The sequence below is a fragment of the Protopterus annectens genome, chromosome 2.part2 (assembly GCF_019279795.1).
Source record: "Protopterus annectens isolate FY-2018-M chromosome 2.part2, PAN1.0, whole genome shotgun sequence".
NCBI classification, from domain to species: domain Eukaryota; kingdom Metazoa; phylum Chordata; order Ceratodontiformes; family Protopteridae; genus Protopterus; species Protopterus annectens.
Window position 1 is genome coordinate 1069607941 of NC_056730.1, and position 14247 is coordinate 1069622187.

A 14247-nucleotide genomic window follows, 5' to 3' on the forward strand; every position below is an offset into this window, starting at 1 on the left:
TGTACATCCTACCGTACTGTCAGCATGTCACCATATACAGGTGTCAATGACGGGGCTGCATTGCAACTGCATGTTGTAGTTAGGCACAGATTAGTTACTTACATCAGCTACTGCACATGCATGGTAGCTGCATGCACACTACAGATTGTACATGTGTGTTGGTCTTACATGCCTGTCATGTAGCCATGTTTGTATGCATTGCAATTGGTGGACATGTGTGTTGACATACATAACACATGGACTGTTGTATGATATGATGGGTGTCATGGGTAACTAGTACAGAGGGAATGTGTCCTCGGTCAACATTGCTGCCTCATGTACTGTTAGCATTCAACAGCCATGGACCCACCTTCCATTTGCATGTGTATGATTGCTGTAGCCACTTGTCTGCATGGAGGACAGCAAAAGCTATGCTATGTACATATGTGTTGTGTGTGTGGTCCATGCACATATCCACTGCAATTACATGTATGACATAGCCAAACATGTGTGTTCGTTGGTGTACAGCGACAGTCATCTGTCACAGCTGTGTAAGACCCAGGGCCCCTGGTATGTGTAGAGACGACCTGGTTATGTACAGTGGTATCATTGCAATGCATAACACATGATGGAACCCTGTCGGTACATGTGTAGTCTGCACAGTTGTTGTAGACCTATGTACAGTGCACTGGTCATGAGTCATACGGTGTTGTGTTAAGGTATGGCTGTGTATTGCTGGTCCAATGACATGGTGATGTCAGAGGGCTACATTGTAGATTGTGGTGTGTACCTCTGTGATATGCACCTGAAATATCTGTGATAGCTCCTGAGTATGTACTGGTCAATACATGTAAGTGGCCTTCATGTACGTGGGGACAGTAATACCATACTGTGCCCTTCCATGTTTAGAATCCGTGTGCATGCAAGACGGCCCTTTGCAACTGCTAAGTGTGTGAGCATGCCCAGTATGCAGTTGTGTAGATGGACACACAGTACATTCCAAACTGCGCCCTCCCGTGTTCAGAATCTGTGTGCATGCAAGACGGCCCTTTGCAACTGCTAAGTGTGTGAGCATGCCCAGTATGCCATTGTGTAGATGGGCACACAGTACATTCCAAACTGCGCCCTTCCGTTAGAATCCATGTGCATGCAAGACGGCCCTTTGCAACTGCTAAGTAAGTGTGTGAGCATGCCCAGTACGCCATTGTGTAGATGGACACACAGTACATTCCAAACAGACGTGTGATACTAAGCGTGTGGGCATGGCCATTGACATCCTGTATAGTGATGGTGGTCATCCAGGCAACAGATGTCCATTTTGGATGCCTACATTGAACACACTGGTTGCTGTCTTGAAGGGTGTACTGTCTGTGGTGCATCCCATATCTATGTAGTGTTGTTGTAGTGCTCCGTAGATATTTGGTTGCCCCGATCACACCACTGCCGTGTGTTTGTCTATGTCTACCTTGGGACAGTAATATGCTTTCAGACTGCTCACTCTCTATACATTCCCTATCGGCGTCCTTGCCTTTGCGGATGATGTCACCCACCTAGAAGTATGCCTCTGGGAGTGCTGTGCTCTGTAATCTCAGTAGCACATTCTGTAAATGCGTAATGCTGTAGTGTGATAAGGTAGTTAGGTGTATGTTCGACTCCCAGCCCTGTCAAGTGTGTGTGTGTGTGTGTGTGTGTGTGTGTGTGTGTGTGTGTGTGTGTGTGTGTGTGTGTGTGTGTGTGTGTGTGTGTGTTTCCAGCTGCCTGGAGACACAGTTATGCTTTTAGATGCCTCACACCACATACATTCCCTATTGGCGTCTTTGCCTTTGTGGATGATGTCACCCACCTAGTAGTATGCCTCTGGGAGTGCTGTGTTCAGTAATCTCGGTAGCGTGTTCTGTAAATGCATCATGCTGTAGTGTGTTAGGGTAGTTAGGTGTATGTTCGACTCCCAGCCCTGCCAAGTGTGTGTGTGTGCGTGTTTGTGTGCATGCTCCCATCCGCCTGGGGACGCAGTCTTGCTTTTAGACGCCGCACACCACAGCAGTTTGCTACCAACGTCTTTGCCTTTGCGGATGATGATACACACCTAGATGACTGCCTCTGGGACTGCTGTGCTTAGTAATCTCAGTAGCACATTCTGTAAATGCGTCATGCTGTAGTGTGTTAGGGTAGTTAGGTGTATGTTTGACTCCCAGCCCTGCCAAGTGTGTGTGTGTGTGTGTGTGTGTGTGTTTGCGCATGCTCCCGTCCGCCTGGGGATGCAGTCTTGCTTTTAGATGCCGCACACCACAGCAGTTTGCTACCGATGTCTTTGCCTTTGTGGATGATGACACGCACCTAGATGACTGCCTCTGCGACTGTTGTGCTTAGTAAACTCGGTAGCGCATTCTGTAAATGTGTCATGCTGTAGTGTGTTAGGGTAGTTAGGTGTATGTTCGACTCCCAGCCCTGCCAAGTGTGTGTGTGTTTGCGTGCATGCTCCTGTCCGCCTAGGGATGCAGTTTTGCTTTTAGACGCCGCACACCACAGCAGTTTACTACCGACATCTTTGCCTTTGCGGATGATGACACACACCTAGATGACTGCCTCTGGGACTGCTGTGCTTAGTAATCTCGGTAGCGCGTTCTGTAAATGCGTCATGCTGTAGTGTGTTTGGGTAGTTAGGTGTATGTTCGACGGGCTGCCAAGTGTGTGTGTGTGTGTGTGTGTGTGTGTGTGTGTGTGTGTGTGTGTTTCCAGCTGCATGACAACAGTACATTGCTTTTACAGTATTCACTCTCCATAACATCCATGCAGCGTCTTTGCCTTTGATGCTGCTGTCTGCAGGCTAGACGTGTGCCTGTGTGAATCATGTGATCCACTGATCATGGTAGCGCGTTTTGTAACTGCATGATGCTGTCGTGTGGTACAGTGCTTACGTTTATGTTCTGCTCCCAACCCTGCCACGTGTGTGTGTGTGTGTGTGTGTGTGTGTGTGTGTGTGTGTGTGTGTGTGTGTGTGTGTGTGTGTGTGTGTGTATGTATGTATCTATCTACATATATATATATATATATATATATATATATATATATATATATATATATATATATATATATATATATATATATATATATATATATATATATGTATGTATATGGCTATATATATGTGTGTGTATATATATATATATATATATATATATATATATATAAATAATGTATATTGTATATAGATATGTATGTTGGGATTATCACTCTTGACTCTGCTGCATTGTCTGTACGTGAGCACCATGGATGTATGTACATTTGCTATGGCTCTGTGATAGTGCACATACTGTGTGCTGTAGTGATCGTGGGTTATACATGTGTAGAGACCAGTTATTGTGTTTCTGGGTATTACACGGGCATTGGAAACAATATTAGTGCAGCACCTTTGACTGGTCGTATGCAGATCTTGGCAACAGTCAGCAGTGGTTATTACATTTGTGTGTGAGTATGGCTCATATCCGTCTGTAGTAACTGTCAATTCTATGCACCTCAGGTTAACATTACAGATGCACGTTTATCCACAGGTTGTCGTACAGATCCCAGAACTGTATGTGTAGACACTGACAGGTGCAGGACTGAGTTGTGCTGGATGCATGAAGGGGTGTCCATGGCCAGTAATGGGGATCTCTACAGCCTGGCAGGTACGGTCTGTGACTATCCTACAACCTCCTGTATATGGCTGACACATACTGTACCTGTGTATATGCAGACACACACACTTACCACAAACAGCTATGGCTATCACATACACACACCCATTGCACCACCATTGGGCCATGCAATAACCGTTGTCCCTCACACACACACACACACACACACACACACACACACACACACACACACACACACACACACACACACCTACGTGTACATTGGATGGCTCTAGGACAGCTCTGGACATGTTAACACCACACCCTGTACATATGATATCACCTGTGCCACCACCTGTGATGTGTAACATTGATGCAGGATCGAGCTAACCTGGTGCTGCTGCACACAGTGGCTTTATTCCACTGTATTGATGTTAGCATGCTGTTAACACACAGTGTGTTACTTCCAGGTGTACTTCAGCAGGCATGATGCATTGCAGCTATGACCATCACTGTAGCATAGTTTACAGCACTGTTACTTCTGATGATGTAGTCTCCATCCATGTGCCATTTCACTGATGTGTGTAGTATTGGCAGCATGTGTGTCTGTGTGTGCAGTACGTGTGTGATGTGTGTAGTACACATGTATACATGCTTACAATCACATACACGACATTACACGGGCTTCACCATTCGTACACTAGCTTACTCGTTCTTCCACATGCGCACACAGGCTAACACGCGGCACACATACTTACTCGGGCTTACTGGTGCACATGGGTGCAGACACACTGTGGGCAGGTTTGCAGGTCACATCGGTGGTATCCATGGCGTACGCCGTCAGTCTTCTGACGTTCCCTAGGATAGCTCATGACACGTCTCTTCCACTGAGTACTGACAGCACACATGTGACACTGCTCCGGTGAGGTTACAGTGTTTTGTACATACACACTCATGTTGTCACCTATCTTCTACTCTAATAGTCCCCTTAACCTACACTACATGGTAGAGGCTTGGCCCATATGGCATGACATGTGATTCACTATCCTCACCCTCACTTGCCTCACACTGCCTACAAATGCTTCATTACATCTCTGACAGATCGCTTCCACACATAAGTACCAGTACGCAGTAGCCATGTTGTCTCCAGCTTGCCATTCATCTGCATGGTGTACTAACATCTAACTAAACCTACATTTTGTATGTATATTATCCATATGTCTTGTTTTGAAGTGCAGCGCGTTCTCGTGGCACTGCGCTATGCTTCCACACCAGGGATCGGGGGAGGACAACTACTGGTTCATTGATATCCAATGGACAAAGCCACCACTGGCCTTGGACTTGGACATTGGCATGCTTCTTCAACTGTATTCATACTGTATTTGCAGCTGTCATTGCTCCGTTTAGCAACGTGCAAAACGTTAGTCGCATAACATCCGGGTACATTTCTGCACATACCTCTGCTCTTGCACGGACCGCTTACTGTTTCATGTATCGCATAATCATTTGCATAACTTACACATACAAATGGGGTATGTTGCAAATCCCAACATTGTCCATGCAATGTTTGTTACGGGCGGTCTTGCATGCCCCTGCAGGTGTTTGCTGAATAGCCTGGCAGTCATCTTTCCTTGCTGTACTCTCACTCAATCCATACACGCCGGAGGCTTCATGTATCATGGCCTAGGCTTTGCAGTGTGCTATGTCTATTTGTGGTGTATGCATGGCTGTGGGTATGTCCCACTGTCATCATTGGTAAAGGTGACACCCTATAGGTACTTCCTGTAGACTGCTGTGTCATTTGACATGTCAGCACATACCTGCGGATGAACTTCCTACTGCAGCGCTTTTCATATCTTCTGAGTTATCTTGCAGTCAATAATGCTGTTTCCTCAGACATGTATCTGCTTCAGATCATACCTATCAACCTCCTAGTGCAAAACATCTGTACAAAGCCTAACATGATGGGGGGACAGATAGGGTCAAATTCTACATATTGCTCTTACAAACGTAGATAGTTGACAGTATTATAGGTTTTGCATTAGTATGACCTTTCTGAGGGATTTGGGGTCTTAAACACATATGTTTATCATTATTTAATGACATCAGTTCTCAGGTATTTGGCAGACAGGTACAGATTGTGAGAGGAACACACCACACATATGAGGCATACATCTGCACATTCGTACAGTTGCGAGGTATGTTTCTGATACTGGACATCAATTTCCTTACGCCAATACACACAATACATGGTGCCATCACAGGCCAGTTACCATTACATTCCTATTGCAGGACACACCCACCCACTGGGTTATATTCCTCACACAGGCCAACAGGTGCTTATCCACACTAATTATTCCATCATGTACCTTATGTACGCCCGGTATTTGCGCTTTCCGTCAGTGGCAGAGCTCACGTACGAGTATGGGGGACTGGACACTGTATCGGTGACACTGCATGACACCCTGAGGGATACATGTCTTTTGAGTCTATTAACCTTGCACATTGACTTTCACAGGCCATACATTGTAATTCACATTTGTTGACAAACATGCTTATGACTTGTACATGTTTTGTCATTTGTCCTGACGTCTTTCTTCTCACCTGTCCACCTAGTATCACTAGTTCTGTACATTTCATTAGGACGGGTTACCTTCATAACTCTCACCTTTACACATTATGGGTATACACCCTGGGGTTTGACCTATGATTCTGTTACATTTGTCATGATAATGTGCCTTTCTGGTAGATTGCTGGCAAGCCATGATGGACTGTGCGGTTAGGTAATCATGACTGACATTTCTATTTCATGATTACTAACTCTCATAACATTCGTATTCCTGACTACGCAATTATTCTATCAACAGTCTGACTTTGTCTGAGGTATATTTAATATAGTCCCTATTTGTCTGTCGTGTACTATGCCTTAGTCCAGCTGTCTTATTCTGACATTCTGGCAGGTATGGTTACCATCTTGGTCGTACGCGTGTCCATCCATGATAATTGCCTACATGACATTAATATAGGTCCCTACATCTTCCCCCAATGGTTTACACAATATCCAGTAGATGGGTTGTACCTTTTTGGAGAATGTAGGCGTGTGCTATACCCACATAGGTATACTGATCACTCCCATGGGGCGTACCTAATAGATCTGTGCCAACCAACACCTTGGCCCAATTCTGCATACCCATGATTCCCATACCTGACACACCTCCACAGTACCCATTAAACATGTTTAATGTGAGCGATAATAACGTGTGAGGACACTTCTGAGCACTCCCCACTCTGTGAATATCAGCTCGTACGTCATACATTCAATCGACTCATGTGTTATTACCCTTACACCTGCTACTGTTGCATGTACACCTATATTGTAGTTGCAAGTGTGACTTCTTTTGCATCAGTGATGGTTGGCACTTCATACAGGATCAATTTTTGGGGTCCTGCAAAGGACACCTATATTCATGTTTAACGTGTATAACTTGCAGGCCCTGTCACACTGGTACTTTCCGGGCAATGGTTTGGAAACCATCGGTGTATTCTCCTTTCATGCATGTCTGTCTGTCTATCCATATTAGCTATACCGTGACCTATTTATATACATGTGTTATATGTACAGGGACATATGTTTGTTGTGTATATATCTATTCATGTATCATGTGTGTATAGATTTATATATGTACATATATACATATGTCTGTACATTCCTCATCTCGTAATTTGTTTTGGATTATGTCTGTGGATATATGTGTATATATCTCCATATCATACCTTTCAACTGTACAGATTTCCGCTGCATGTACAGCTGTTTGCCTCTTATCTTTGGTCCATTTTTCATAGCCTTGTGTCGATCTGGCAAGTTAGTGGCATATCATTAAAGACTGACGTTGGTAAATAATGACAAACATTTCTGGTTATGACTTCATACCCTTCAGAGAATCCATGCTAATGACACACCTGTTATTCTATCCACTTTCTATGTTTGTTAGTGCAATATCTGGGGATTGTCCCTATTTGTACCAGTTGTTGTCATGGCTTTGTCCGGTTTTGTACTTTACGGGTTTAACAGGTATGAGCCATGTACATAGAACGTGGGGAAAACACCATTCATTTTCTATTCTGTGAGCAGATTACACACGCGCAGGCGCACTTGCATATCCTTATTGTGGGTTACATGTGTTTCATAGATAATTGTGCTTCCGTGAACTTTCATAATTCTGACAGTAACAGTTACATATCTGTATTCCAGTTTACGGACTACTGCGAAACACATGTTCACCTTTACATATTTAAATGTGTGTACTGCACGAATGCTTTCATTACACTTTCAGGTTATATGTGCAGTGGTCGTAGGTCAACCAGGACTTCATTCACGTTGGCCGGATACCGGAACCACTATTCTATTGGTGTTCTCCCTCATTGATATGCATACCCATAGTACTTAGCTACATCAACATACGCCTCACCGCTTCACCTACGACACAGGCATCCATTCTCCTGCTGGGAAAAAGGCGGTACTACATATTACACATTCCCTATTGCCTACTGCTGTGGACTCCGGCTGCATTGTTAATCACTCCAAGGATATGCAGAACACCAAGGCATATAGTCCAGCCACATACAGGTCTTTGATTGTCAGGGTGTTCATGTAATGATCTGGGTTTAGGCTTGTCCACCTGGTAAACGGAACATCCCTGGCTGAGGTCAAATGTCAGACGAAGCATATGGACAGGGATTATCTCCCTATTTTGAAGTTTTACCTGTGTTTATAGACACAGGTATTTGGGCACCTGTCAGCAGCTTATTCTGTTGGCATTACATATTATGGGTGGGATTGTTATAGTCCATACTCCACGATGAGGGGTGTTTCCATTCACATTTGACTATTACCTGTATACAGTCATATGGGGATTATTATTTTTGGACATGAAGTGACTACAGGTATGCAGTTGTACATTACACAAGTGTGAAGGGCTGTTCCTGTAAATATGTACAGAACATACCTCTCAACCTCTTAGTGCACTGAACCTGCGCAAAACCTACACGATGGGGGGACAATTAGGGACACATTTTAACGATTGCTCTTACAAGCTTAGAAAATTGATAGAATGCTAGGTTTTGCATTAGCATGACTTTTGTGCAGGTTGTGGAGTCTTATACTCAGGATATTTCTCATTATTTAGTGACGTCAATCCTCAGCTATTTACCACACTGGTGCAGATTGTCGGAGGCATACCCCAACACTATGGGGCGAACCTGTGGTCATTCTTAGGGTTGCCACCTTTTTGACTGCCCAAAGTGGGACATGTTCTGTAGAGATGTCAGATTTTCCAGGACAAAACATACCTACAGCCATGCATAGTACTGAACTTTAACCTTTTTTGTACATATAATAGCTTATTCTAGTAACATTTGAATTGCTTATGCTACTTTAATAGTCGCATAAAACGGTTATTTTATATATGAATCCTCAATATGTTATGTGAAATAACATATTGAGGATTCATATATAAAATAACCATTTTACGTGACTATTAAAGTAAATTAGGAAATAAACTCTCAGGACATTTGCTATGTGTTGATTTTTTTCACAGGACACAACTGCCTACAGAGGGATTGTTACTCACAAAGTGGGACAGATGGTGACCCTAGTCATTCTGCAAATATCCGGACAGTTGAGTGGTATGGCACAGACCTCTGTAATATGCTGTTGTGTTCTAGCACAGCAGTAGCTCAGCATTAAAGACTGCAGTTGGAACCTGCTGACAGACAGTTGGGTTTCAGACTTCATACTCCAGACATTAATGCCAATGTGCAAACTGTTATTCTATCGAATTCTATGTTTCTAAGAGATATGTTTACAGATTGTCCCTGATTTTGGACCTTTGTCTCCCTTATATTCACGGCTCTGTCCAGATATCTTGCTCACACAGGTTGACAGGTATGGTCAGTCATGACTGCACACAGTCAGTGTCCCTCATATTTGATCAGGGTTGACCTGTTTACGTAGTGTCTTCCTCGCCCTCATGCCATTTTCCACTTTGCAAATGTGTGCATTATATTCTCCCTCCTATTCGTGTCTGGACATGTACGTCACGGGAAGGTATTTTATCCTGGGTGGTAGGTTATGCATGCCCACTTAGGGCTGGACAGTGTCATGGACCTCCACTGCACATTCTGACTTGTGTCCAGATATCTACTGGATTGGACATCATGTCGTCATACCCATTCTACTATTTACACAAGTTGGTCATCCGTGAGGATATCCCAAAAATGGTCAAAACCAAAACAAGTTAGATAACGAAGATTTTTGTGGCTGCAAACGTGCAGGGGTTTTACCTGCAGGGGATACATGGTTTGCAATCCTGACACTGCCTAGGGTGACAATACCTACTACATATGCGTAGGGGTCACTGTGTGTAGCTGTTTCTGCAACAAACCAGTGGACCAAGTACGGCTGGATTTGATGGACGTTCTGGTATGGTGGCAGGTTGTGTGTTGTGGAGGGTATGCTGGGTAGGCAATTATGCATCCAGGTGTGTTGCATTTGTTATGGCCAGTTCCATCAGGACCCATCTGTGGGTATGTGATGGTGCCGTATCTATACATTTGTCTCGCATATTTCCATATTCATATGTTTGTGAGATTGTGTTCTACACTATGGCCTGTCTGCTTGTCTTGCAGCTGTTTCTACATGAGGTTGTGTTTCTTTCCACTTCACCCACTGCCCCCTCATACACCTCCGGTTCACCTTTTCTGCATACGACACAAGTATCGCCTTTGAGGAATTTACCATTAAACACACACCCCTCACAAGCGAATTACTCACACTCCATAGAGCACTACTTTGGTTGTTGGCCAATGACACGGCCAGAGTTACACATTGACTACCCTACATGTGTCGGGTACCTTTATGGTTGTGTGGACTACCCTGCCATGTTTGCTTTCCATATGCTATACCTCACGCACATAGGTACACGCCCTTACTTCACTTTCATTACTTGGTTGGTGTATCCGGGTACTACCCGTTCGACTGTGTCACATACACGTTCGGATTATACAGCTGACTTCTGGATTTTGCCAGCCTGTTCTACTCATTGGTAGGATGGCACCTTTTCCTATGTCCAAGCTATTCCTTACACATATACGACCGTTGTGGACATTGCCTCCCCACAGTCAACGGTTGTGTTTCCACCTTTTCAATTGGCCACAGTGTGACATAGGGTTACCACCTGTCCCACTTTGCGAGGGACAGTCTCTCTTTGGGCAGTTGTGTCCTGACATGTAATTGTCAACATGGCAAATGTCCTGAGATTTTAGGACAAACATATTTCTTATATTTTATGTGATAGTTGCATTAAACAGTTAATTCTGTATCTGAAATACCTGACTGTTATGAGAAACAGAATAAGCAACTAAAATGCTACAGGAATACACTTTTCTGTATGCAAAATAGTTATGTTCAGTCCTTTGTACTGGCCGTGGGTATGTCTCGGCCTGTACAATCTGATGTCTGTACCAAACATGTCCCACTTTGGCCATTTGTAAGGGTGGCAACCCTACTGTGACAGTTGTGGTGAACACAGCATATTTTACAGGCTGACACATACCCAAGGTCAGTTCAGCAGATAGAACTTACAATTCTTGCCTATATCTAAGCTTATTCTTGTAGCATCTTATTCTGTTTGTTATGACATTTATGTATTATACATCCAGTGAAATATGTTTAATGCAACTATTGCATGACGTCTACGAAGAAATTATGTCCTATATTCTCTGGACATTTGCCAGTTTTACATGTTTGTGTCAGGACACATCTGCCCACAGAGGGACTGTCGCTCGCAAAGTGGGACAGGTGGTAATCTTGGTTGACGGTACGGATCATACTGTTCCTTTTGGCCTACATGTGTCCGTGTTGTTATGGCTCGTTTATATGCTCCTTCTGTTTCGTTTACATGCGTATGCTATTTCCTATCACATTTGGTACGTGAAATACGGACATACCTTTTGTATGTGACTATTACATGGCTTGTGGGATATGATTCAGACATACGGTCACTACCTATATCTACATTTCTCCTCGTGCATTTTGTTATGGACACATCTTCACAGGTATGTTCCCTCCCGCAAATTATGGGTCGGCTTGTGACCCTCTCTGTTGGACTGGACGTATCTACTGGCGGCGCGCTAACATCTGATACATTTCACTTCCACATGGTATAGCTATCAACACTACGTTGGACTACAGGCACATGATTTTCCTGTCATTTGTTCATGGGTAGGGACCCATTATTCCCTACCATACATTTGTGTTTAACTCTTCATTTTCTGTTCGCATGGACTCTGCTTTGCATACCTTTCAGTCTCCACGGACACTGATAAGTACGATTAGTATTGCTGGCGGAATATAATATTCAGCAGTTTAGGTTGCTCCTCGAAAGCCGACATTGACACGCCTCCCTGCGCAACTTCGATACGCCCCTTGCACTCACGCACATTTCCTATGCACGTGGCTGTGGCAGCTGCGCGCCTTCATTAATATGCATATGGCGCGTCTACTCCACATCTATGCCACACGGCCAGCGCAAGCCTTACGCCAGACTTGCGCCGAGCTTCATGAATCCGGGGGTTGGTCTTTTTTTATGGCTTGTCAGCACTCAGCATTTTGAGTACCGACATGTCAATAGGGAGCCAAAACATGTAATATTTCATGATACCACCCCCTTCTATTTTTCATAACTTCCATTATATTTAATTCCCATTTTAATATTTTCACCTGATGTGTCTTTATTTCTTAATTTGTTAGAGACTTTTTTCTTTTAAAAATTTGCATTGTTTCCCAAAACCATTCATATATTATTCTCAGAATTTGTGACACAATCCCTTCAACTTTTCTTGTTATTAATATCTGATATATGTGTAAAGAGACAGCATAAACTGTCAGATTTATTAATCCTAGTCCTCCTTTCTTTTCAGGTAAATACAACACCCCTCCTTTTACAGGATTTAACTTGGATCCCCATATCAAATGAAATATCATAGTTATGATGCCCTTTTCATCTGTAGCAGGTAACATGAAAACATTCGCTAGCTAAGCAATTTTACCTTAACAGAATTTATTACATATACTTTTTTCCTGATGTTCATCCACAATATTTTCTAAAATTTGATTATGACTCTCAACTGTTCAACTAATTCCTTCCATTTGATTTGAATTATATCACATTTTCCAAACCAGATCCCGAAAACAGATATTTCTTTCCTAGAAAAATGCATTCCCTCTAATCTTATCATATCCTCCAAACCTTTACACTTCTTATTATTTAATTCTAAACCAGCATTTGTTGGTATCATCTACACAGCTATCAAAGCTTCTCTCATTCAGCCCTTTTTTTTACTATGATTACTAAGCCATTTGCACAGGATAAAATGCAGGCATTTTAATTGTTCTGTATATCATATATACAGCCTCTGTACTTCACCTACTACTGAATTCCTTAGCAAAGTGAGAAGTACCCCGCTCACTGGGCAACCCTGCCATACACCACCCTGCTCATTGGGCAACTCTGCCATACACTACACTAAACGTCTGTGCATCCCTTTACTAAAAGTTTTATTATGTTTTTGTTATGGACAGACTGCAATAATTTAAATATTTTTCTTGGAATTCCACACTTATCTAGTATCTGCCATAATACATTATAGCCTGCATCACAAAATGCTTTGTTTATATCTCTTACTACAATAGTTTGTGCTTCTCTTTTATGTGTATCATCCACTTCCCTCAACAAAATTAACATCTGTTGAATTTGTCTCCCCCTTCTGCCATATATTCCAGGAATGATAACTTCTTTTATCACATTATCAAATCTTATCTGAACAATTTTTATAAAAACATTATAACTGGCATTGTTTAAAGTGATACATCTCAATTTCCTATATTTGCCCCCTCCCTTTTTCTATAATGACTTTATCTCACATTCACAGATTTCATGTGTACCAAAAAATCAGTCATCCATTCATTTATGACCACTAAGAAAAATTTTAATTAACAGTCATCTGTTTTTTTTTAATTCCATATCCAATGCCAACTAAACCGATAACTCCATCTTGTTTAAGTAATCCTAATGAGTTCTTTAGCTCACATTAGGTAATATTCCCTATTAAAAAGTTACATATATTACTAAAAATTTTCTTTGTCCTCCCCATCTTTACATACAGTCTCTTTGATACTATACATCTTCTTGTAATATTCTATGATCAGTCTCATAATGTCTTTCTGTTTTGTCTTTGATTTCTCATTCTTGTCTTGCATTTCTCTTATAATAATATTTTCCTCCTTAACTGTTTTTACGAGAAAAGAATATCCTTCTCTCCTGCCTCATAAGTTATATTTCTGTTTATGTAACGTGTTCTATTTTTGTGCAGTCCTTTTATAAATCTGTTGCAATTTTTTTCAAAAAATCCTTCATTATTTCTTTTCAGATCTTGCATCATGTTGTTGTTAATCTTATCATAAGTATGCCTTCAAATATTTCTTCCATATACATCATTTTCAACCTTCCGTTAAAAACTAACAACCATTCTGTCCAGGAAGAAAAAAATAGCTTATTGTGCTCACATGATCTTCAAAGAATAATGTTCATTC